We start from the raw sequence: 27160 nt of genomic DNA, 5'->3' as shown, positions 1-27160 counted from the left end.
TAAACACTAAAATAAAAATGAGCACATACTCTTTCCCAAGGTGATATTTAATCCCTATTCTGAAATTGAAACACTTTTCCCAATCCACTGTAACGACTGACCACCATTTATAATATTTACCAGAAAGAAAGTGTACATTCAGGTCCTGTCTGGTTGAAAGTTGGGCTCTGGAGTTTAGCAACTTGTGAAAAGCTGCTACTTTTCTTCAGAATGAACATAAAATGCCCTATAGAAAAAGAGAAAAAAAAATTAGTTAATCCACCAGCCCTATAGTGAGAGATGTCTCTTCTAGCCCTACATTAAATGATTTTTATGCCCAACTTCACTCTAAAATTAAGACTTGATAGTTAAAAACTCGAATCATTGACAGTAAGTTTGAACTAATGCATAGCTGACCCTCCAAGCAGGTTTTTAGAGGCTGTAAATTACACGAGGGGACATTGCTCATCTTTCTCCTACGGAGGAGTTTGTAAATTCAAACTACTCACCTTTGAGTGGCAGTGCAACTCCTGCAACTCCCTATCTGCTATATAGAAGCAAAATTCCTGAATTTATCAATTGTTTACAGCATTATTTAGACCTAGATGCATTGACATATTTATAAGAGTAAATCTGAATAACACTGGTGGTTTTGTTTTGGCTTTGTTTTCTTTTATAGTAGTACAGTAGTATATTCTTAAAAACCCCCAAACAGCATTATTGAGGTTTATAAATACATCTAAATAATGCCAAAAACAGCTGACAATCTAATTTAATTATATGTTCAAAAGACACACACACTTTCTCTCTACCACCTATAAGGAAATTATTTCATACAGACAACAAACATAACTGTAATTACCAATATCAAACTTTGCACTATTACAGTAATGTGGGAACTTACTTGCTTCACTGCTTCCCTTTCTCTCCTCATGCCTGGCTGAACAGGAGCTATGACGGGGGCCTCTGATTACGTCTTACCTTGAGGAGTGTTGTGAGTATGGTCTTGAGGGGGGGCCTGTTGCTCATAATTGGTTGAAAGGTCACTTCGGGAGCTCCAGATCCAGTCAAAATGGTCACCACTAATTGCTTCAAACCAACCACAGCTGTTTTCTTCAAAATCACATTTGGCAGCTGAAAAAACCCCCAAAATTGTAGCTTACTTTTATTTTCCAAACATTCATGCATTTTTAAAAAGGTAAAAAAAAATTTAGAGCTATTTGGAGTTCAAGTGGAAATCAACTTATTATGCTTTTTCGTACATCAAGGGATACATTTAATTGTTTTTAAAAAAATCTTTCTGATATGAAAATGACAAAATTTCAGAATTTTCTATTTAAGAAATTCTCATTTTTCCCAAATACTTCAGACAGAGCATCACTTAGCTAAATAGCTTATAGAACTATTCAGTTTCTTTGGTTTTTTTTTTTTACCTAGTGGTTGATGCAAAAATTTTCATAATAGTGATATTAACAGTTTTTCCTTGTATGCATATGAATATTATGTTTTTATAGATAGCATTGCACTTCCAATAGACCTGGAAATAGTCTTTTTTTGATGATAAATGGAATACTATCCTCTTTCAAATTGTCATTCTCAGCAGACCATGCAATTATTCCATTTAAAATTGCTGCTAATCAGTCCATTTCTGTTCCCTAATTATTAGAATATAAATCTTTGTGAGTTCTATTTCATTTTGGCAACTTTTAAATTTCCTATATTTATTTAGTGGCACCTACCAACAACACGCATTTTACATTCATTATTAAGGGGTGTTTGCACTAACCTAAGGAACCCGTATTCTGGCATTATATTGGAAAATATTCCACTGCTGCTCACAGGGTCATTTTATTCAGAAATGTCTACCCTGCTTCCTACTCTGTCAGTCTAGAAGCTCCTCTGAAACCTGCCCACCAGCAGTGACCTTGAGGGTATTTGAAATATCAGTGGCATAAGTTCCAGTTGCACAAGGGCAAACGAACCATCAAACTATGCCAAACTGACAGACATGTGGTGGTAGAAAGTAGCACTTGAAGCTCCCGTATTCTGACAGAGTAATATTCTTGCTGCAGCTGTCAATACTAAAAACCCCTTATTGTTTTAGTACTGGAAAAGGGATGTGTGTAAGCATATTGTAAATTTACTTGGGTTGACATTCAGTTGTTACTGCATACTTCAATGCAATGTGAGGTGAACACCCACTGATGAGCAACTACAACATGGTGTTTTGGGCCATTGGCAATTTTCATCTAAGAATATAGTAATAAACTAAGTATTTCTTTATAAAAGAAGTGAAGGATAAATAATAAATTAGAAGATAAAAGCATAAAGGAAACCACTTATATGAAATGTTGACATTTTAAATTGTAAGTGTATTATTACCTAATGATAACTCATTTTCATTTCCTGAAGTGCTGCCTCTACAGAGGGAGGAATGTGAAGTGAGGAGTAAAACTACAAACATTTGTTCACTTACTTACGCACTTTTCATCCTCTATTAAACAAATAATTTAAGAAAAAGTGTCTATTTTCAGTCAAATTTCTTGGGGGAAAAATGTGAATGGTACTTTGTCAAAAGCAATGAAAATCCATCATTCGTTTAGAATGAAATACTTTTTAAATTTCATATCTACTAGAGAGCTCTGGTGGCTACTTGGTAAAGATCTGAGTTGGCATCCCAAAGGCTTCTGACTCAGTCCCCTCCAGTGTTATTTACTGTCCCTGAACACCCACTGCAGAGTCAGCTATGAGTTGGTTCCAGCTTGATGGCTCACAACAACAAAAACATAATAAACAAGGGAAAGTTAGATTCAGGATATTGAGGCAATTCATCAAGTCAGTCATTGCCCTCAAGTCATAATGTAACAAACTCTCCTGTGAGTTTTAAGAGACCGCCCATCTGGCTCCTGGATTCAAATTGGCTGCCTGTATGTGGGCCATTAGACCACACAGTTTCCATATTGAGATAATTAGAAATCATTAAAATGAGTGCTTTTTTTACTTACAATAGTAATTTTTCAGGTAAAATATAGAAATCTCTGATGAAAGAAAATGAAAAGGTACTTTAAAATGGAAAATAATTGCAGTGCAGTAAATGACTTCATGTGTATTTATAGTCCTGCATCTTGTGATCTGTAGTTCTAGTCCGTTTTGGAATGAGTTGTCACGGGGTACAGTGAATTAAGAAATATGGCCCTTAAAACCATAGTCACCAATCATGTGACGTCGTGTAAATACGAGCCTCCTTTCTATGCTAAAGACCTCATTCTGGAATGAGTCCTTATTTTAGTTAGGTAGTTTTAGGATGGGATGTGCCTTTAATCCCCTTTTTGATAGTAGTTAAACAAAAGTCACTTTCCATAGTTGTCTTAAGATGTAACCCTAATATTCTGTAGAAAAGATTTATCTTGAAAATTTTTAGCCCTTTCATTTGTGACACTATATCTAACCCAATCCAGCTTCTCCAAGATCCACAAGCCATCCACAGCCTGCAAGTCCCTGGCCAGTCTCTGCAACCACATGCACTGGTTCATGCCAGGCACCCTTCAAGCCAGTGGTGCCCTCAGAACAAGCATGATTTGGGACTGGATGAATCCACATCTTCCTGACCCATTTCCTTGATGTGTTTTTTTTTTTAGTTTAAGACTTTGAAATTAATTATAGAACCCAGACATAAATAAGATGGAGAGGGCTCAGAAGATTTGAAGATATTAAAGATGATGGAGTGTTAGAGTAGCTTGGATATTCTTATGCTTTACTTTAGAGGAACCAATTTTGCATTGCTGTTGCTAGGTATTTTCAAATTTGACTCATAGTTCCCTTTTCAGCTGACCTGAACCCTGCTCTAGCCTCTGCCATCTGCATCATCTGCCATCTGACACTTTAGTTCTAGCTCATTGCTAAAGTTACTGTGTCAATCTCGATTGGGGTTCTTCCTCTCTTTTGTGGACCTTCCATCTTTTCAAACATGATGTCCCATTCCAAGGAATAACCTCCCCGAGCTACATGTGCAAAGTAGGAAAGATGAAGCTTTAACAACTTTGCCTCCAAGGAGGACTTTCCCCACATGTGGTTGTTGTTTATTTTGTTGTTGTTGTTGTTGTTGTTTTAAAGTCCATAGAATATTCAGTATCTGCCTCCAGCACCACAAATCAAAGACATCAATTCTTTTGATATCCTTATTCACTGTGTAGCTCTCTGATGCATAGCAGGTGATTGAGAAGACCATGATTTGAATCAGGTACACTTTAGTCTTCAAACTAACATCATTGCTCTTCAGAATTATGGAGAGGTTCCTGACGGCTGACTTGCCCAATGCAATACTTATTCATACCTGTGTATTATGTTAATGAGGCAAGATTAGGGTGAAACACCACCTAGCTAACTTGTGATTCAAGTCATTGTCCTTCATCATGTACTATATTCTTAAAAGAAAGGATACAGAAACTTGCAGAGAAGGGGGAATCTCACTATATTAAAAACAAGAGGTAGAAGATAAGTGCATCCTTTGCACCCAGGATCCCTACACTGAAAACCTTAGACACAGGAGATAAATGGAGAGAAAGAAAAGTGTAATACCAGAAACAAAGGGTGGCAAGAAATAACCTCAGCAAAACCAAGGATTGTCATGAGGCAGCATGCTAAGATTCCCAACCCACAGAGCAAGAAAGATGAGCACCTCCAAGCAAGAGGCTTGCTGGTGTAGTGAGATGCCTCCAGGCACATGAATGAGCCAGGTTTGCAAAGTCACAGAGTTTTCAGTTTTTCAAATATGATAGTTTTCAGTTGAGGCTTAATAGCAAAGTAAGGCGCCTCTGGGCACGCATTTCTGAGTTAAAAAGATTTTTGCAGCATTTGACAGGGCTGAGACCAGGTCAAAGGGCTATGGGACTGCAACACAGAGAGAGGTGCCTGTAGGTATGGCTGAAAAGAGATTTGTCCTGATTGAAGAAAGATATCATCAGTTTCTGATCCCAAATTGCAACATGTTATTTACTTAATAACTTCATAATCATGGAGTACTGTCTGTAATTTCTGCATATCCACTTAATAAATTATCAAGCTCAATAGAGAAATGGTGCTATGGGAGAAACAGTTGGTGACAAAATTGATTAAAAAAAAAAAGGTTAGTGGAAGAGACATATCAAACCTCCAGACCTCCAACTTGCAGAATCTTTTTTTGGGTCACTCAAGTTGACAGGAAATTAGAGACCACATGACATGTTTCTAAGTAATGACAAATATAAATCAGTATTTAATGATAGGCTTTAAGAATATGCAAATCTCTGTAATTTTTAAATTCATTTCCATTTCTAAATATATAACATAAAAATAACCCTTAGAAAATTCAAAAGATATAAATTGAAGTAAAAACAGATATATCAAAGCATGCATCTATATGTAATTTCAATCACAAAGAAATAAAATGATTTTGAATTCTATTGAAAATAATCCCAAAATCAAGATCTGGAAGTTCATTTTATGTTAAGATAGAAAGAGCATAAGTTATTGCTACTGTATAAAAAAAACTGTGTCTTTCAGTTACCTAAAAGAAGGAACCTTATCATGTATTATCCAGAGAAGTATTATTGTGAATATAAATTAATATTCTAATAGCAGTATACTTTTTTATTTATATTTATTTTTTACTTAATTTTGATAAACATTTACGGAGGTTTTGGACTTCCATTCATTCATTGCCTCACTTTTCTCCCTGCCCACGCCTCCCCATCAGTTAGCTCCCCTCTTCGAAAAGAAAAAAAATTCCTTCATTAGTATGCAATTGTCCCCCCCTTCCCCCCCCAATAGCAGTATATTTTAAACAACTACTACAGTAATTCTTTTTGCTAGACAAGATTCCTCAAAGACAGTGAATAAAACAGATGATTATGCTCTGAGAATTAAAACACATACTTGCTTCTAGTATGCTGTATTCCAGCATATCACAATGTCAATACTTTTATATCTATCATGATGCTGCCTATTAATCCAGTGGTGAGGATTTTCCTCTTCTTAATGTTGAAATATAATCCATATAGAAGATTGTAGTATCTGGTCTTCTTCAGTACATTTTTCAGATCTTCTTCACTTTCAGTATGTGAAGTTACGTCACCTGCATAATGCAGATTGTTCATGAGTCTTCTTCCAATACTGATGTCACATTCTTCTTCGTATGGACTAGGTTTGCCAATGATTTGTTCAGCATACATGTCTAGAGAAAGGGTATGACTCTGATGCAAATCTTTCCTAATTGAAGTCATGTAGTGTTCCCCTATTCTATCTCCATGATTGATTCTGAATGCATGAGCAAAATTAAATGTTCTAGGATTCCCATTCTCAATGTCATCCATAATTTGCTTTAAGTCACACAGTTAAATATCTTTGTATCATCAATAAAACACAAACATCTTTTATTCACTGTCTTCACCTAAGATTCATCAGATATTAGCCACAACTTTGAGCATGAGGCCAGGAGGGACCAGTCCTTGAAGAAGGACATCATACTTGTGGAGACTTTGCACAGGCGAGGAAGCCCCTGAAGAAGGTAGAATGACACAGTAACTGAGCTTATGTTCTTCATAAAGTCCAGTCTTCTGAATTATTTATTCTGTGTATAGAATGAAAAGGTATGGAGAAAGGATATATCCCTGATTCAGCCCTCTTTTCATTTTGAACCTTGCTCTGTTCATACAACTTCCTGGTCTAAGTATAGGTTTTACATAAGTACAATCACATTTTCTGGATTAGAAAAATTACTCAAGTGGCTTCTCTTAGTTATGTAACTCTAATTGTAATAGTTTGTATGGAGTCAGTAGGGACAGGCAAAATGATATTTGAAAGACTGAAAAAATAATTCTCCCCAACATTTCTATTATTCTCAGGGCTCTTTACTTGGTAAGGATATATGTAGAGTCCAAGAATGGAGCTCTGGTGACCTAGAGGTAAAGAGCTGTTGTACCATACCAAAGGCATCTGGTTCAAATCCACTGGTGGCTCCATCTCTGCCATCATGATTAAATTGTCTCTGAAAATCTGCTGGTGGGTCAGCTATGAGTCAGTTCTGACTCAACAGTACACAGCAACAACAAGGGTCAAAGAAATCATAGAATAGGAAAGAATACAGAATCAAATCTCATTTTAGATTCACTTTCAAATATGTAGGATGAAATGATCTCAACTGAATTTCATTTGTAAGGAATAATTATGAAATACAAACATAGTTCAGGCTAATAATTTGAGCCTTACCAAAAAACAAAACAAAACAAACAAATAAAAAAAAAACCAAAAACAACAACAACAACAAAATTCTAAGAAGAAAAATTCTAACACAGCTGGCAGCTGGCATTTTTGTACTCTAAGACACATAGGGAAGAGGCTATGCATTTTTTTAAAGGCTGAAAACATTAGAGATAATTTTTTTCAAAAGAAGAAAGCTTCCAATGTGAATTACAGAGGAATCTAAAATAACGGAGTAGATACAGTATGGACAGCATCCATTGGATACATATGTCACCTAACCTGTTGTTGTATGCTCTGTTGTTGATGCTGACTACTAGTAACTCTATATGACAGAGTAAAACTGTCCTATAGGATTTCCTAGGTGAAATTTTACATGGGACTAGGCTTTCAAGTCTTTTCACCTGTGGGTCACGGGGTGAGTTTGAACTGCCAACCTTTTGGTTAGCAATCCAGTGCTTACCCATTTTCCAACTAGTGCTCCTCATCTTACTTGATCCTCATAAAAATCAGTATAAATACTGCTGACAGTATGTTAGAGGTGAAAATTAAAAGTTGAAGAGTTAACATATGTTATGGAATGAACTGTATTATCCAGACACTAGTGATTTGAACATGGAATGTGGGAAGTATGAATATAGGAAAGTTGAAGATTGTTAAAGAATAAATGTAATGAATAAATATTGACATTCTAGGCGTTGACAAAATAAGATGGACTGGCATAGGATATTTTTAATCAGATAATGACATGATCTACTATGCCAGAAATGAAAAGATGAGGAAAAACAGGGTCACATGCATAGTTTAAAAGACTATTTCTAGATCAATCTTGAAATAAAATTTGTGAGCAGCAAGATAATATCCATATACATACAAGAAAGACTTGTTAACACCATGTTAACACCACTTGTTCAAATATATGCATCAAAAACTAGAGCCAAAAAAGAGAAAATAGGTGATTGATCAAGCATGCAACCAAGATGCATTAATTATAGTGGGTGACTAAAAGGAAAAAGTTTTGGACAAAGAAAAAGGATAAGCAGTCAAAAAAACCATGAACTTGGTGACAGAAATTAAACTGGGGACAGAATGACAGACTATTGTACAATCAGTGATTTATTCATTGCAAATACCTTTAGTAAGAAATGCAGTGACTATACACAAGCACAGCTCCTGATGGTCTACACAGAAATCAGATTCAGTACATCTAAGGAAGAATTGCTGGAGAAGCTCAATATCAGCTATGAAAACTAGGCCAGGTTCTGATAGTGGAACTGACCATCAGCGACTTATATGAAAGTTCAAGCTGAAGCTAAAGAAAATTAAAACTAATTCTCAAGAACCAAAATCTTACCTTTAGTATACCCCATCTGAATTTAAAAATCAACTCAGGAACTTGTCTGAGGCCTTGAACTCTAAGGAGTGAAGACCAGATGAGCTTTGGAATGATATAAAAAGAAAATATCATCCATGAAGAATGCAAAAATGTCATTGCAAACATGGAGAAAGAAAAGACTAAAATGAATGTCAGAAAAGACTCTGGATAGTGCTTTAGAACACTGATAAACCAGAGCAAAGGGAAGAAATCAGGAAGTTAAGGACATAAACAACAGATTTCAAAGAGAAGCTCGGGAAGCCAAAACAAAGTATCATAACGAAATGTGCAAAGAGCTGGAGTCAGATAATCAAAAGGGCTAAACTTGCCTGGCAATTCTTAAGCTGAAGGAACTGAAGAACAAATTAAAATCTCTAGTTGCAATACTTACGAATGCTATGAGAAGAATAGTGAATGACCCAGGTAGCAACAAAGAAGATGGAAGGAGTCACCGTAGCAAAAAGAATTGGTTGACATAGATTAATTTCATGAAACAGCATATGACCAAGAGGCAAGGGTGATGAAAAAGGAAGTTCAAGATATTCTGAAGGAATTGATGGATTTGACGTATTTCAACAAACCTGGATATATCTTGGCCAACTAACTGGATGAGATCCATATTTATTCTTATTCTAAAAGGTAAACCAACAGAATGTGGAAATTATTGAACAATAACACTAATACCACATGCAAGCAAAGTCCTGATGACGATTATAAAAAAACTACTGGAACAAGACAATGACAGGTAAGTACCAAATACAAGCTGGGTTTAGAACAGGTTGTGTGATTAGGGACATCATAGCTAATGTCAGATTTATTGACTGAGAGCAGATATTACCAGAGGAATGTCTATCTGTGCTTAATTTATTATGCAAAAGCATTTGACTGTGTGGATCACAACATGTAGTAGCTAACTTTATTGTTGTTGTTGTTGTTATGTGCCGTCGAGTCGCCTGCGACTCATAGCGACCCTATGTAAAACAGCCCTAAACTCCACTCTGTCCTGTGCCAATCGCACTGTCTCCGACACTCCGATGCCAATTATCCCAGTCACTGAATCAATTCACCTCATAGAGGGCTTCCTCTCCTACGCTGTCCTTCCACCCTCCCAAGCATGATGTCCCTCTCTAAGGACCGGTCTCTCCTCACAACATGACCAAAGTATGTTAGACGGAGCCTCAGAATCCTTGACTCCAAGGAGCCATCCGGTTTAACCCTTTCCAGGACAAATCTGTTTGTTTTCCTAGCAGTCCATGGTATTCTCAATACTCTTCTCCAGCTAACTTTGAGAAGAATAAAAATCCCAGAACACTTGATTGTGCTAATGCCAAACCTATATTTTAGCCCGGAAATAATCCTCAAAACAGCAAGGAAACACTACATTGTTCAAAATCAGGAAAAGGGTCTGTCAATGGTGTGTCCTGTCTCCATACCATTTCCATCAAATGTGGAATAGATCATTAGGAAGCTAGACTTTATGAGGAGAAACATGTCATCAGGATTGGCTGAGGACTCATCAACAACCTATATTATGCAGATGATACAACTTTGCTTGCTGAAACTGAGTGTTTGCTGTAGAAGGTCAAGAACTGCAATTGCCAATATGGATTGAAGCTCAGCAGCAAGAAAACAAAAATTGTCATCACTGGACCAATTGGCAGCAACAGCATAGATAGGAAAGAGATTGAGTTTGTTTACAGTTTCAGTTTATTTGGTTCCACAATCAAGACTCATAACACCAGAAGTCAGGAAATAAAAATATTTGCATTGGGCAAACCTCTTTTTAGGGACCTATCCAAAATGCTGAAGAACAACAACATCACTCTAGAGCCTGATCCAGGTCATTGTCTCTGCAATTGCATACTATGCATCAGAGAGTTGGGCATGAATAAGGATGTCAAAAGAAGAATCAATGCCTTTGATTTATAGTGCTGGAGAAGTATCTTGAGCATATTGTGGACTTCCAAGAGAACAATCTCAAGGACAAATCTGCCCTGGATTAGATGAAGCCAAGCTGCTCCTTCAAAGTAAGGATATTAAGGCTCTGTATCACATATTTTGGGCATGTCGTCAGGAGGGACCATTGCTTCCACAAGGACATCATGCTTGGAAGGATGGGGAAAATGCAAGAGAGGAAGATTCTAGAGGAGGTGGATGTACACAGTAACTGGGGTAATGGAGGTAGGTATGTTGGAAACAGTGAGATTGGCTCAGGAAAGGACAGGGTTCGGAATTATTGTGCATAGGTTTAGACGACACATAACATTAACAACAATGTTAGAAAATTAATCTCTGCTAAAGTCACCCACTGTGGTATTTCTGTTGCAGCACTATTAGATAACTAAACTCATGGCCACGGAGTATGAATGAGACAAACCATCTTTCTCAGAGCTGCAGGCAGTTTCTCCCCAAGACTCACAATCTTTGGGTAGCAGAGTAACTCAGCACAGACTGTGCCACACAATCACCCAGGATTTATTACTATTGACACAATTCCAATCTAGACCTGATGTTAAACTCAATGTTCTGAAACCTTATGTGGTGATATTCATTATAAATGCCTTGGATTACCTAAGGAACAAATAACTAAGTCTTAGATTAACCACAACCAGGGTGTTCCTTAGTGGTGAGGATAACTGTTTCATTTCATATGCTTCAGATACGTTGTTAGGAGCAGCAAATTCTTGGAAAAGGAAATCATGCTTTGAAGGGTGGGAGGTCAGCAAGAGAGAGGGAGACCCTCAACCAGATGGACTTACAGACTTACTGTAAAAATGGGCTCAAGTGTATCAGATATGATGTGGATGGCACAGTATAGGGCAAGGTTCAGATCTGTTATTTATAACGTCTCTGTGAGTCATATGTGACTCAAGAGCATCTAATAAGAACATCAACATTCATTTAAAAAGTTAATAATAATAGTTATATTATTATGTGCCATTGACTCAGAACTGACTTATAACTGACACACTACTGTGTTTTCTGACTCAGTAAAACTCACAGGAAATGACTGCTCATATTTGTCCTGTGGAGTAGCTTTGGGGTTGGCAGCACAAATGTTTACCACTAAGCCACCAGAACTCCCTACCGGTTACATTCATTAATCATAATGTTACTGTTGTTGTTGTTGTGTGATGCTGAGTCAGAACTGGCCCATAGCCGACCCTCTAGCGCATTTTTAAAGGCAGTAAATCACACCGGAGGAGACTGCTCATCCTGCTTCAGCAGAGCAGCTGGTGGATTTGAACTGCGTGCCTTTAGGATTTCAGTGCAGCTTCTTACCACTAAGACCACCAGAGTATTATAATAATAGTAATAACAATTAATAATAATAATAATAATAATAATAATAATAGCTGATAATTTTTAACAATTACTAGATAGCAGAAAAAGAATCAATGTCTTTGAGTTGTGGTGCTGGAGAAGAGTGTTGAGCATACTGTGGACTGCAGGAGAACAAACAGGTCAGTCCTGGACAGGGTGAAACCAAGCTGCTCCCTGAAGGCAAGGATTTTGAAGTTTCACACTTTGGGCATGTGGCCAGGATTGATCAGTCCTTAGAGAAGTACATCTTGCTTGGAAGGGTGGAGGGACAGTGAAGGAGAGGAAGACCCAAGATGCAATGTATTGGGTTTTAGTCTACCAGATAGACGAGATTAGCTCAGGATAGGGCAGGGTTTAGGGCTATTGCACATAGACAGAGTCACTATGAGCTGAAGGACACTCGACGGCACATAATACAGCAACAACTAGATGGCAGTTACTATGCTATGTGTTTTATTATTCATGAAAACCAGAACTTGTATAATCAGGACATATGTGAGAAGCTGATTTTATGCTTTACAATACTACTAACTAGAATCCTAGTAGATTGAATGTATTAGCGTCTTTTAAACTTCCCCATCCCAGAGGCTTTGATGTTAGAATGGCTTAGTCTCAGTTGCTAACCAAAGTGGTGGGTGGACCTCACCAGTCACTCCATGGGAGAGAGGGGTATAGGCTGCTTCTATAAATATTACACCCTTGAAAATTTATGGAACAATTCTGCTGAGTTTTATAGTCACTATGAGTGACCTGACTCAATGGTAATAGGCTTTCAAATGGACTTATGTTCCATGATGTTCTTAAAATTTGCATGAAGGAGAGAAAAAGTGAATTGAATATTCTAGCATGTTGTATTAGGCTCACTGAAGTTGTCTTTACTTGATTAAACAGAGGGTACTACAAACATCAAATGCATTGATATTATATAGCTTACTTTAGAGCATATTCTGTACTACGATATTTCTTTGAGTTTAAGCCTTTCCACATATTAAAATGGTTGTATTATGAAATGATGACAAAGTATAAATAATTGAACTTTAGTCTTCATTAATGGTTAATACTCATTAAGTATTTAGTATATAATATATAATAAGGGAATATCTGAAAATCACTATGAAATAAAACAGATATTTGCATAAATAAACCAAAATAACTATTTTTTAGCAGGCTAACAAAGCAAAAGTGACTAAATAACATTTGTAAATCAAAATTGTTGCATGCAAAATAAGAATTAATAATTACATTATTCATTAAACCGTTTTTAAGAGTTTTCTATGGCATAAATGAGTGAAGACACTTTTGAGAAACAATTATTCTTGATTGCTACACAACTTATCAATGAAGCCCTTTTATTCCACTGTTCAGACAAATATATTTAAATAGGAAACAGTCGTATAAAATAGAGATACCAACTCCCTATGGAGTAGAGGACAAGCCTATAAAATAGAGGACTACCTTTATTTAATACAAAGTTGGCCTCGGAAACAGAGGGCGGACAAGGTTGTTTAAAATCTGTGGTATCATGGGTTTATTGTTCAAAATGGCCTTGCTAGCCATTGGCTTTGATTTTTACCACATGCCTTGGTAAGAATGTGAAATATGGGATGTATAAACTAATAATCATGAGGTCAGTCAGTTTTTCCTATCCTATCAATTTTAAATTGAGCAGGTTTAGCTAAAAGCAAAGAATGCATTGTTCATCATCTGGGGCTGGATCAGACCAGGATCTCCACAAGAACAACAGTAGACTCAGTGGAGAACCAGAGAGCCATATGAGATAGAGCTGACTTACTAATGGACTTATTAGAGGACTGGGGAGAGACATTATAATTGCCAGGATTAATAAAACTTTGTAACACTTATCTAAGCTGTGAAACTGAAGGTCAAAAACCTACAAGCATGCAAAATAAACTTATGAAATTACAAATTCATTATATGACACAAAATTTTTTAAGAATTAATTTTAATGAACATTTACAGAGATTTATTTCCATACATTCATTTTATATTCCAAATGTACAAGTGTGTGTGTACTAGAACTCCCTATATATACTTAGAACATATAATTTGAAAGTTTTGATCTATATATGTACTTATGAATCAAGACAGTTCCACAAGACAGTGAGAATATCCTTCACCACATAAGCTACTTTATATTACTTTATAATCCTTTCCTCTTATCTTTGATTGTTTTTCCCACCCCCAAGTGACCACTGATCTATTTCTGTCATTATATATTTGTTTGTATTTTCTAGAGTTTATATAAATGCAAAGATAGATTTTATAGGGGGATTTTTTCTGGTTTAACTTTCTTACCACTACATTAACTGATGTCGAGTGTATCCATTGTATTTTATCCCCAGAATATTATTCCATTGTATAAATATAGTGTAATTCACCTACCCATTTATCTGTTAATTGGTGATTTGGGGCAATTACAAACAAGTGTGTGTGTATACACACACACACACACACACTTACACACACACACGTGCATACATCCTATATGGATTTTTGTTGTTGTCAGGTGCCATAAAGTTGATTACAATGTAAAATGACCCTATGAACAACAGGTCTGCACCATGCCTTTTCCTGTACTGTCCTCATGATCTCTGATATGCTCAAAGTCATTGGTATAGTCACTGTTTAAACCTATTTTGTTGAGAATCTTCGTCTCTTTTTCAAATGGGACAACTTTCACCTACCATGATGTATGTTTCCACGAATCGGCACCTCCTAATGAAACGTGTGTGTGTGTGTGTGTGTGTGTGTGTGTGTGTGTGTGTGTGAGCACACACACACACACACACACACACACACACACACACACACACTATGTAATACACTTAATTCATCTCATTAAAATGTTCTTTGTCTTTTTGTCTAATGCTCTGTTTTACCAAGTATGATATCCCTTTCTATAGGGTAATCTTTATTGATACCATTTCCGAAATTTTGAGAAAAAATCTGAGCATCCTTTAAGAAGCATTTTGTTTGTACTTCCTTCAAACTAGATGTGTGTGTGTGTGTGTGTGTGTGTGTGTGTGTGTGTGTGTGTATTTAAAGTTAGATGTTTCTGATGGTATTGTTGTTGTTAGGTGCCTTCAAGTCAAGCATGACTTACAGTAACTGTGTGAACAACAGTACTAAACCCTGTCCTAGCCTGTGTGTTATCCTCATGATCTCTGACACACTTGAGCTCATTACTCTGGTCACCGTGTCAATTAGTCTCATTAGGGTTGGGTTTTTCTCCCCCTCTTTCATTGACCCTCAATCTTTCCAATCATGATGTCCCTTTCCAGAGAACAGCCTCTCTTTGCAACATGCCCAATGTATGAAAGACAAGTTTTATCATTTTTCCTCTCAAGGAGCACTGTGTATGCACTTTCTCCAAGACATATCTGCTTGGGTATTGGCAGTCCACAGAATCTTCAGTATGCTTCTTCAACAGCACAACTCAAGTCACCAACTCTTCTGTCATTTTATTCATTTTCTATCTCTCAGATGCATAGCAAGCAAGTCAAAAGACCATGACATGAATCAATCATATTTTAGTCTTCAAACTGACATTATTGCTTTAAATATATTGGAGGAGTCCCTGGCAGCAGACTTGCTCAAAGTAATAAATCTCTTGATCTACTAAATTCTGGTACCAAGGAAGACAAAATCATTGACAAAATTGATCTTTTCTCCATCTACAATGATGTTATTGGCCCAGTGGTGAGGAGTTTGTTTTCTTGATGCTGAAAGGTAACCTATACTGAAACCTATAGACCTTGATTTCCTGAAGCAAGCATTTCAAGTCCTCACTTTGAGCAAGCAAAATTGTGTAATCTGCATAATGTACGTTGTTGAAGACTCTTCCTCTAATAATGATGCCACATTCCTCTTCATAGAGTTCCGCTGCAGAAATTACTTGTACAACATACAGATTGAATAAGTATGGAGAAAGGATACATCCCTAATGTACACTCTTCCTGATTTTAAACCATACAGTGTTCCCTTCCTTCATTTGGACAGCAACTTCTATATATAGGTATAAGCCTTGCATGAGCAAAATTAAGTGCTTTTATATTCCTATTCTCACATTAGCTATATTTTGTTATGACTCACACAGGAAAATGGCTTTGCATTGTCAATAAAGCACAAAGAGACATTCTTCTGGTATTCTCTGCCTTTAGCCTGTATTCATCTGATCTCTGCAATGATATCCCTACTGCCACAGCTTCTTCTAAGCCCTGCCTAAACTTCTGGCAGTTCCCTGTCAATGTATTGCTGTAACTGTTTTTATATGATCTTAAACAAGAGTTTGTTTTCATGTAGCATTAATAAATATTGTTCTACAATTTTCATATTCTGTTAGATCACCAATTTCAAGCCCTTTATTGTTAAAGACATGTCAATGTGCACACATTAATATTGTTACTGCTGTTATGTACCAATGAGTTCACTATGATTCATAATAACCCCATTGTGGTGGTGGTGGTGTTATGTGCCATCAAGTTGCCTGTGACTCACAGCAACCCTATGTACAACAGCCCTAAACCCTGCCCTATCCTGTGCCAATCTCACTGTCTCTGACACAGCTACCCCCATTACCCCAATCATCAAATCAAATCAATCCATCTCATCAAGGGTCTTCCTCTTCAGTGCTGTCCCTCCACCCTCCCAAGCATGACAATCCTCTCCAGGGACTGTTCTCTCTCTGCAACATGTCCAAATTATGTCAGATAAAGCTTCCAAGGAGCAGCCTGGCTTCTCTGTCTCCAGGACAAACCTGTTAGTTTTCTTAGCAGTCCCATCTTCTTCTCCAACACCGCAGCTCAAAGGTATCAATTGTCTTTCTATCATCCCTAGTCATTGTCCAGCTCTCTGACACATAATAAGTGATTGCAAAGACCATGGCATGTATCAGGCACACCTTAGTCTCCAGACTGACATTGTTGCTCTTCAGCACTTTAGAGAGGTCTCACTGCAGACTTTCACATCACAATATGTCTTTTAATTTCCTGGCTGCTGGTGCCAATAGTGTTCACTGTGGAGCTAAGCAAACTAAAACTGTAAATAATCTCAATCTCCTCACCATCCATCCTGATGCTGCCAATCAGCTCAGTGGTGATAATCTCTTCTTTCTTTTCTTTTCTTTTTCCTTCCTTCCTTCCTTCCTTCTTTCCTTCCTTCCTACCTTCTTTCCTTTCTTTCTTCCTTCCTTCCTTCCTCACTCCCTCCCTCCCTCCCTTCCTTCCTTTCTTTCTTTCTTTTTCTTTTTTCCCCTTGCTATTGAGCCTCAATCCATGCTAAAGACTGCAGTCCCTGACCTTCAATCCACAGCAAGCACTTCAGGTCTTCCTCAGTTTCAGCAAATAGATTTGTGTCAACTTTATAACGCAGATTGTTAGTGATTCTTCCTCCAATCCTGATGCCACATTTCTCCTCATAGAGCCCAGCCACCTGGATATCAACCTCATATAATAGAATAAAACTCTGACTGATCTTGTTCCATCCCCACAATCTGTGTTTAAGTTCATTGATGCAAGCACTGTGTCAATGCATCTCATTGAAGATCTGTTCCTTTTTTCACTGACCCTTTACTTTACCAAACATTATATAATTTCCAGTTATTAGCTGCTCCCGATAATATGCTCTATGTATATGAGATGAAATCTCACCATCTCTACTTCAAAGAAGTAGACTAGAAAACAATATGGAGAAATTTTACACTATTACCTGTGGTCCTTCAGATAAAATAAATTTAACGATGCTTGCTAACAATTTACCTTTATGTAGTGCAAATTTAATATTTATTATTCATCTAAAAATTCCAATTTTTCTATGATCTTGCCCCAAATTCCTTGCCATTTTTTTGTTGTTCTTATTTTTTATTGTATTTGTTCTTAGTATATCCTGGATTTGAGTCCTTTTCTACATTGTGTGGCTTGAAAATACCATCTCTCATTCTTTGACTTGTATTTTTTCCTTGTTAAAATATCATCCTTCAAAAAATGGACATTCTCAATTTAAATATAGTCTAACCATCAATCTTTTCTTTTATTAGTACTTTCTATGTACTCATAAAAAATATCTCCTAGTCATTTTAATTTATAATAAATTTGATAATATTCTTTCCTTGAAATTTATTAATTCTGTACAAATATCAATAGGTAATAGAATCAAGATACCCATAATAACTCGAGATTATTAATGTCCACAGTACCTGCATTTCTATTTTTAATTCAAATTAAAGATCATTTATATCTTTTTTCTTCTCCAGCCCTGATAGCAGCTTCTCATTTTTACTAATATTTCAAAGACTATTTTTTAGCTTTTCATCTATGTATTTGTTGTTTATATTATGTTTTTTTCATATCTGCATTATTTAGCTCCTTTGACTTTATCTAGTTTAATTTTTCTCTATATTGAGAAGAGCATTTATATGTTGCTTTTTTCTAGGATTTATTTTTTTTTTTTACTGATAAATATATTTTATATTTACTGTCTCTTATGATTAGGACAATTTCAACTTAAAGTTACACTTTGTACGGTATAAAAGTTGTTGATAAATTGATTCTTTCCAGATCCAAATCCATTAACATCAAATAATTTCTGATGCATACAAAACAGGATATAATTGTCTGTTTATTTGGTTGTTTTTTGTTGTAGGTTTGTGTTTTGTTTTGTTTTTTCAAAACAGTAAAACTTTATTGGGGCAGACTGCCACATTATCTCTCACAAAATGACTGGTGGATTCAAACTGCCAACCTTTTGTTTAGCAGATGAGCACTGCATTATGAGGATCTTATTTTCCCATAGAAACTTTCACTATTGGGATTTGAGGCTTAATATTTGTTTCTTTCTTTCTTGCATCTTGAAAATTACTGATTCTATTTTTTTATATTTTCTAACTACATATTTGCACGTTTTGTCTTTTTGAGCTGCACTTTGAAACCTCTGTTTAGTTACTTCATTGCATCTTTTCTTACTTTTGTTTTTAAGTATTTTCTTCTGTTTTTTAAATAGCTTCGCTTCCTTCATGTATGGTGTTATTGAAGTTCTTCAAAATGGTAATTATTGTTTTTTGGATCAAATCTATTCTTGAGATTCTCTCTAAATTCAAGTAGGATATCTTTAAGGTCATACTTTGTATCTCATAGACTTGTTTCAATTTTCTTCAGTTTCAGCTTGAATTTGCATATGAGCAAGTGGTCACGAGCCTTGTTCAAATTTATAAGGAGGTTGTTTTATTATCTCTTTCTATAAATGTATCAGATTTTATTTCATCAGGCAAGGTCCATATGTGTTATCACCACTTAAAATGTTTAAAATTCATATTTACAATGAATAAGTCATGATATTGCTAAATTCTAGCACACAATTTCCTGTCATTTCTATTACCAAAGCCATATTTTCTAACTCTTGATCTTTATTTCCAGCTTTCACATTCCAATAAACACTAATTATCAATGCATCTTTATTGTATCTTTGATTCATTTCAGATCAAAGAAACTGGTTATAAATTTTAGAGTCTTCAACATTGTCATTAATGACCCTGTGCATGGTAGTTATATTAGCTACCCTTTCTTGTAGATATGGGGCTATCATGTTCACAATTGTACTTCAGCATAAACAAAAAATCTACTCTTTGGAAATGAATGCAACACCATTCCTCTTCAATTTATCATTCCAAACCTAGTAAGCCATAGTTGCCCAACTTAAAATGGCTAATACCAGCCCCGTTGGCTAACCAATGGCAAGAAAGGACCGTTCTGGTGATTTAGATTGTAGTTAGTTATGATGCTAACCCATGGGCATATCTGGTGATATGAATATACTAGCTTCTCTGAGGGAGAAATGTGAGCAATCTCTTCCTCTTCAATTTACCACCTTGGAAATCCACTGAAGGGTCAGTGATAAGTCAAAAACAACTGAACAACGAGTTTCAGTTTTGGGTTTTGGGTTGGTTTGTCTTCTTACAATGCCTAGGAAAAGAGTTTTGTGATATGCTGCTAAAAAGTCAGCAGTTTGAATCTGCCTGCTGCTCCATGAGAAGAATACAGGCAATTACTTTCTTCAGAGATGTACAGCCCTGGAAGTATAATGGAAGGTTGCTATGACTTGGAATTGACTGCAGGGCAGTGGCTTTGGTTTTTGATAATGCCTATGATATCCATCTTCAAGTATTTGAATTTCATTTCTTCCAGCTTCTAATCATCAAGGTTGATTCTAGTTTGAGGAGTAGCTTTTCCTCAATCTTATTTTAAACACCTGAAGGGCTCATTTTTTGGAACTATTATCAGGCAATATTCACCTTCCATTTATAAGATTTTTACTAGGCAAGCTTGGGTTTATTTGTTTGATTTCTACTTAGGCTCTTATTTCTAGTCTGTATTATTCTGAAATCTCTACTGAGATCTATCCACCACATACAACCCTATTGGTATTTAAAACACTGGTGGCAGAGCTTCTGGCTTCACCACCACAACCTGGTAGATAGCGACAAAATGACTGGTGAGTGATGGATACTTATTTAAAGATTAATATTTCCCTCCACCCAAATTTTGCTTTGTATGTCTTCATTTTTACTCATTTTTTAAATATATTTAATATATTCATAGGCTATATTCTTGGTTTACATTATTTTTAAATGTATTCTTTAATTTCAAAATGAAAGTGCTCTGGTTGAACCATAGCTAAAGCGTCAAGCCGCTATTAAAAATATTGGCAGCTCAAACCCACTATTAATACAAAAAAGATGAGTGGTCTGTTTATGTGAAGACTTGCCTAAGAAACTTATGGGACAGTTTTATTCTTTGATTCAGAAGAGTCAGTATGAATCTGAATTGACTACATAGCAGTGGGTAATTTCAGAATACATGTAGAGATTCCTTAGTTTCTTTTATGTTACTAACATCTAGCCGTATTTCATTTAATTTGCTATTCTTTGATATGTTCATCTTTTAAAATATCTAGGATGTAAGTTAAATTTCCACAAATGTCCTGTATATACTAGAAAAGAAGCATAATCTAAATAGCAAGGATAGTGTTATCTCTGTATAGATTTTCCTATTAATTACAGAGTTAATTCTTCCCTATGGATTAGAACTGGTTTATTTCTTCTCTTCTTAACATAAACAAACTCTAGTAGTGTAGTCAGTAGTGAATGAGTTGCACTAGTAATCCAAACATGACACCTATCTTGTGGTTCAAATCCTCCAGCAACTCTATAGGAGAAAGATGAGCAAGCTCCTTCTCCAAAACTGAGTTGAAAATAATGAGTTAGTAAGTCATATCCTACTAGATGGCATCTTAAAAAAACAGTACTCTTTAGGTTGGGGTTTTTTTTGGCTTTCTTTTTCATTTTCTCCCATAATGCGAGATTTTGTAACTGTGTTTCTTAACATTCAAGGCCATATGCATAATCTGGTGATTTTAATAATACTCACAATCTGAATCAGGAAGTATAGGAAACAAACTTCTCCAAGGCTAGCAAGTCCTCAGTTGATGGGAATACCTTAATTATCTAATGCTGCAATAATAGAAATACCACAGTGGATGCCTTCAATTGACAGAAATTTATTCCTTTATGGTTTAGAAGGCCAGAAATCTTCAGGGAGCTGGCTTCAAGGAAACTGTTTCTCTGTGACAGTTCTGGAAAAAGGCCCTTCTATCTTTTCAGCACCTGTAGGCACAGCACTCCTTAGAGATTTCCATGTTTCTTAGAAACTGACTTTTCCTGGACCTAGGAGGTTCACCATGCAAGAAGCAAATGCTACCCCTGGCTCTTCTACTTGGTGGTACCAAATAGAGGTATTTGGCCTACTTCTATTTGCTCATTTGTCTCTTTTTGCCTCTTGTAAGACAAAAGGTGATGCAGCCCATACTCCATACCCCAGGGAAGCTTCCCTTACAACAAATTTGAGTGGTGGCCCAATTAAGAATGTTATAGCATAGCTATCCCTAATTTCCTCAAATTGATTACTCAATCACATGTCAAGTCATATAGTGGGGATAATTATATCATTACAGAACTGCTTCTAATTCTACCTCATTAGCATCATAGAGGATAGGATTAGCCAGCAGTCATTGGAGAAGGACATCAGGCTTGGAAGGTTGGAGGGACAGCACAGGAGTAGAATATCTTGGATGAGATGAATTGATACAGCTACTGGAGGTACCTGTGTCAGAGACAGTGAGACTGGCTCAGGGTTTAGAGCTGTTGTACATAGGGTCACTATGAGTTGCAGGTGACTCAAAGGTACACAACAACAACAACAACAAACAACAACAACAGAATAATTATGTAACAATGAGAACTACAGCCTGGCCCACATGACAAATATTTTCTGCTTATATTATTCAGTCCATGAAGTTACACCTTCTAAAATTCTTGGTTTTGTCATATGTGAAGTATTGTAATCCCATCATAGCACTGCAAAAGTGTTCTAAGTCTTAATTTTATTCTGAGAAAAAAAATTACTCTTCATTTTGCTTTTTACAATGAACCTTGCCAATAAGACACTAAAATACATGGAGGCTAGCTACGTTTATATAATGTTTTGATAGAATTACATGAAGTTTTGGAATATGTAAAAATATTTTCCCTGACATCAGATTCTTTATTGCAAAAGAAAAAAAATTTACTAGCACAAATACACAGTTAGTAGCTCTCTGCTTTTAAAATGTTTTTAAATGTTTTAAAAGTGCATTTTATTAATAGGTAAGTCTTGTACAACTCATGTTCCAGCTTCCAAGACCTTTTCTTAAAAGCTGTTGCACGCACACCTATGTTTATTGAGGTTTTGTTTGTAATAACAAAGAGCTGGAAACAATCCAAGTGCCCATCAATAAACGAATGGATAGAGAAGCTCTGGTATATTCACACAATGGTAAACTTTAATTAAAATGAATAAGAAAAAATAAATCTAAAAAGCTGTTGCAATGATTTTAATATACATAATAATTGTTATGAAACATATTCTCTTTCATTTCCTTGAGTCAGGATGGACTCCAGCTAACGCTACCAGGGGTTACAGAGACTATAAATAGCATGGGAAGAGATTGCTAGTGGATTCAAACTGCCTCCTTTTAGACTGGCAGAACAACTTCTTACCCACCAGTCCATGAGGACTCTCTGAAACACATAGAGAAGATACTAAGTCACAAATGGAAATATTATCACTTTTAGTTATGACTGGATCTTTTCTTTTAAGGAGAATGGGTTAGGTAACTTGTAAAATTTAGAGAACTCAATTCCAACTGTTTATGGCTCTTAGAATTATTGAATTATTAATGTCAATATGTTTTTTTAGTATGAGATCTCCCCAGCAGCTAGAATCTCAAGAGGTTTTAATTCATTCATCAGAAACATAACAGTACCATGATGTATGAGAGAAGGCCAACATTATTCTACCAAATAATCAAGATTATAATTATATTTAGGAAATGAGATGTGATGCAAAATAATTCTTAAAATTAGCCATGAACAACCATGTACAAAAAGTAGTGCAATAAGTATGAGAAAATAAAAATGAAGTGACATGTGTTTTAAAATGGGTAATATTAACAAAGACAATACAAATGACTATCAGGAGAGACTCTGAAACATTGTGTAATCATAGAGGCACTAAAGTAAAAGGAAGAAATGATGACATAATGATTGTGAGGCTTATATGTACTAAGGAGTGGTTTTTTCTGTTGTACCCAGTGTTATTATAAGTAGGAACTATCTCAATAGCACCTAACAATAACTATATGAAGGAGCCTGAAGCATGATACCTTGTGCAGTAAAATGTTGCTTTGAATTTTAACAAAATAACATGAATTGTAGCTTAAATGCTTCCTGTTTTAGATCATAAGATAATTGAAACAATAAGAACAAATCATTTGAGATCACACATATACAATTAGGCATATACAATAATGTAAATATATTAACTATACAAAGATTATTATGGACAATAATTTAATAAGATAAGAAGTTTTTAGTGATTATTTCTGCCTTATTTAAGTAAGAAATAGTATCCCTAATTGCAAATTATACTTTCTGTTCAGCTATATTACAGTAGTATACATACAATATGATTATTATCTCAAAAATTTATTTTTAAATCCAGGCTTCTGAGATGAACATATCTTGACTTTATTACATATTCATGATATGATTTACTCTGGTTCTATGAGAGCAAGCACAGAATGCATTCTCTCACTGCATGTTTTCCATATAAATGTGATAAAATACAGCTCTGTTCTCATTCAACAAATGAGATGGAGTTTTTATTGTTTCTGAATTGTTATATGCTTGCATTATTTCTTAAAACAGGGTTAGTCTAAGAAATTGCTATCCTGCTGCTTATTCAAGTTTAAAGAGAATGTTTTAAGAAATTGGACTTTTTTTTTTAATCAGTGACAAAACATTTCAGTAGTAAACTAAAATAAAAAGAGAACGCTGCACATTAAAATTACACAAGAACACAGTCTAAGGACAGTGATAAAACAAAATATGAAAAATAACATTATTTCAAGACTTTTCCTTTTTGCTTAAATATTATTCCTTTAAAATATTTTTGCCTTCTATATCATATATCCTGCTTGGACTACTGACAGTTTTCTATATATATCCTTCTCCAGTTGTTTTTGAATGATATTCAGCAGTATTTGCTTGCATGTGATATTAATGGCATTGTTTGATAGTTTCCACATTTAGTTGGATCTCCTTCCTTGGGAATGGAAACAAAAATGGACCTCTTCCAATTCATTGGCCAGACGACTGTCCTCCAATTTACAGGCATAGACTGGTTGATGAGTGCATCCAAGGCTGCATCTGTTATCTAAAACAAGTCAACTGGTATCTCATTAATTCCTCAGGCCTTCTTTTTTGTCAGTGCCTTCAATACAGCTTCCGCTTTCTCCTTCATAACCATTTGCTCCTTTTCATATGGTAGTTTTGAAATTTTTCAGTATCAATCAGTTCTTTCTGGTACAGTGCTTCTGTGTATTCCCTCCATTTTCTTTTGATGCTTTCTGGACCATTCAATATATTGTCCATTATTGTTGTTATTGTTGATTGCCTTCAAGTCGAGCATAAATCATGCAACTCTATGAACAAAAGGCTTGAAGCCCCTCTATCAACATTTATCAAACTTCATAGAATTTCTGGAGGTATATTGTTTAGGAAGTGGATGACACTCTTGCTCCCAATAGCATCTTTCAATATTGTGACTCAAGACTTAAATTTGTCTTTCAGTTCTCTTAGCTTGAAAAATGAAGACCATTTTTATTCTCCAATTCCAGCTCTCTCCATATTCTATTATAAGACTTTCTTTGTGCTCCCAAGCTGCTCTTTGTAATCTTTTGTTCAGCTCTTTTACTTCAGCATGTTGTTGTTTTTTTATTTTGGGTTCTCAACACATTAGTGCAAATTTTTTAGTATCTTAGGACATCCATTTCAGTTTTTTCTTTCTCCTCTGTTTTTGTAATGACCTTTTACTTTTTTTCATGGATAATACCCTTGATATCATTCCACAACTCATCTGGCCTTCTATCATTGGTGTTCAATGCCTCAAATCCATTACTAAAATGATCTTGAAAGTCAGATGGAATTAATTCAAGATCATACCTTGGTTCCTGTGGATTTATTTTAATTTTCTTCAGCAGGATTTAGAAGAGACCTTGGTAGCAGAGATACCATTGCTGATGTCAGACAGATCCTGGCTAAAAGTAAAGACTACCAGAAGAGCATCAATTTGTGTTTCATTGACTACGCAAAAGCGTTTGACTATGTGGATCATGACAAGTTGTGGATGACATTAACAAGAAGGAGAGTTCCAGAGCACTTAATTGTGCTCATGTGAAACATATACCTGGACCAGGAGGCTGTTGTGTGAACAGATCAAGGGAAATCTGAATGTTTTAAAATTAAAAAGGGAATGTCAAGGTTGTATTCTTGTTCCAGACCTATTTCATTTGCATGCTGAACAAATTATTAGAGAAGCTGAACTCCATGAAGATGAATGTGGCATCAGCATTGGAGAGAGACTCATGAACAGCCTACGTTATACAGATGACACAACCTTGCTTGCTGAAAATGAGGAGGACTTGAAGCACTTGTTGCAGAAGATCAAAGAATACCAACTTCATATGGGTTGCATCTCAATGTCAAGATAATAAATATTCTTACCACTGGACTGATATACAACAGCATGATGGATGGAGAAGAGATTGAGATTATCAAAAGCTTCATCTTTCTTGGATCCACAATGAACATCCTTAGCACCAGTAGTCAGGAAACAAGGAGATGCACTACACAAATTATTTAGGAGTAATGATGTCAGATTAGTCTGGAGACTAAGGTGTGTCTGATACAAGCCATGGTCTTTGCTATTACTTGTTATGCATCAGAGAGTTGGACAATGGCTAAGGAGGATAGAAGGAGAACTGATGCCTTTGAGCTTTGGTGCTGGAGAAGAGTATTGAGGGTACCATGGACTGCCAAGAAAACAAATAGATTCATCCTGGAAAGGGTTAAACTGGGTGACTCCTCGGAGGCAAGGATTCTGAGGCTCCATCTAGCATACTTTGGACATGTTGTAAGGAGGGACTGGTCTTTGGAGAAGGACATCATGCTTGGGTAGGGTGGAGGGACAGCGCAGGAGGGGAAGGCCCTCTATGAGTTGGATTGATTCAGTGACTGGGGTAATCGGGATGGGAGTATCAGAGACAGTGCAATTGGCACAGGACAGAGCAGAGTTTAGGGCTGTTGTACTTAGAGTTGCTATGAGTCGCAAGCAACTAGACGGCACATAACAACAACAATGATGTCAGTTTGAGGACTCAGGTGCATCTGATTCAGGCCATAGTCTTTCTGATCATTTGCTATGCATCTGAGAGCTGGACAATGAATAACGATGACAGAAGAAGAATTGATGCCTTTGAGCTGTGTAGAGCATTGGACATGCCATGGATGGCCAAAGAACAAACAAGTATATCTTGGAGAGCTCTTTGGAGGCAAAAATGATGTGTATGCCTCACACACTTTGGGCATGTTGCCAGGAGGGGCTATTCCTTTGAGAATCATGTCCTTTGAGAAGGACATGATGCTGGGAAGGGTGGAGGGTCAGCGAAGGAGAGGAAGACTCTCAATCAGGTGGATTGGTATGGTGACTGCTGCAATGAGCTCTTGTGTGTCAGGAAGTGTGGAGATGGCACAGGATAGGACAGAGCTCAGATCTTTTGTTCATAGGGTCACTATGA

This window comes from Elephantulus edwardii, unplaced genomic scaffold (genome assembly GCF_000299155.1).
Source record: "Elephantulus edwardii isolate Elephantulus edwardi_28Jun2011 unplaced genomic scaffold, EleEdw1.0 scaffold00054, whole genome shotgun sequence".
NCBI lineage: Eukaryota > Metazoa > Chordata > Mammalia > Macroscelidea > Macroscelididae > Elephantulus > Elephantulus edwardii.
The sequence above is the reverse complement of the archived record's forward strand: the minus strand, read 5'-3'. Positions refer to the sequence as shown.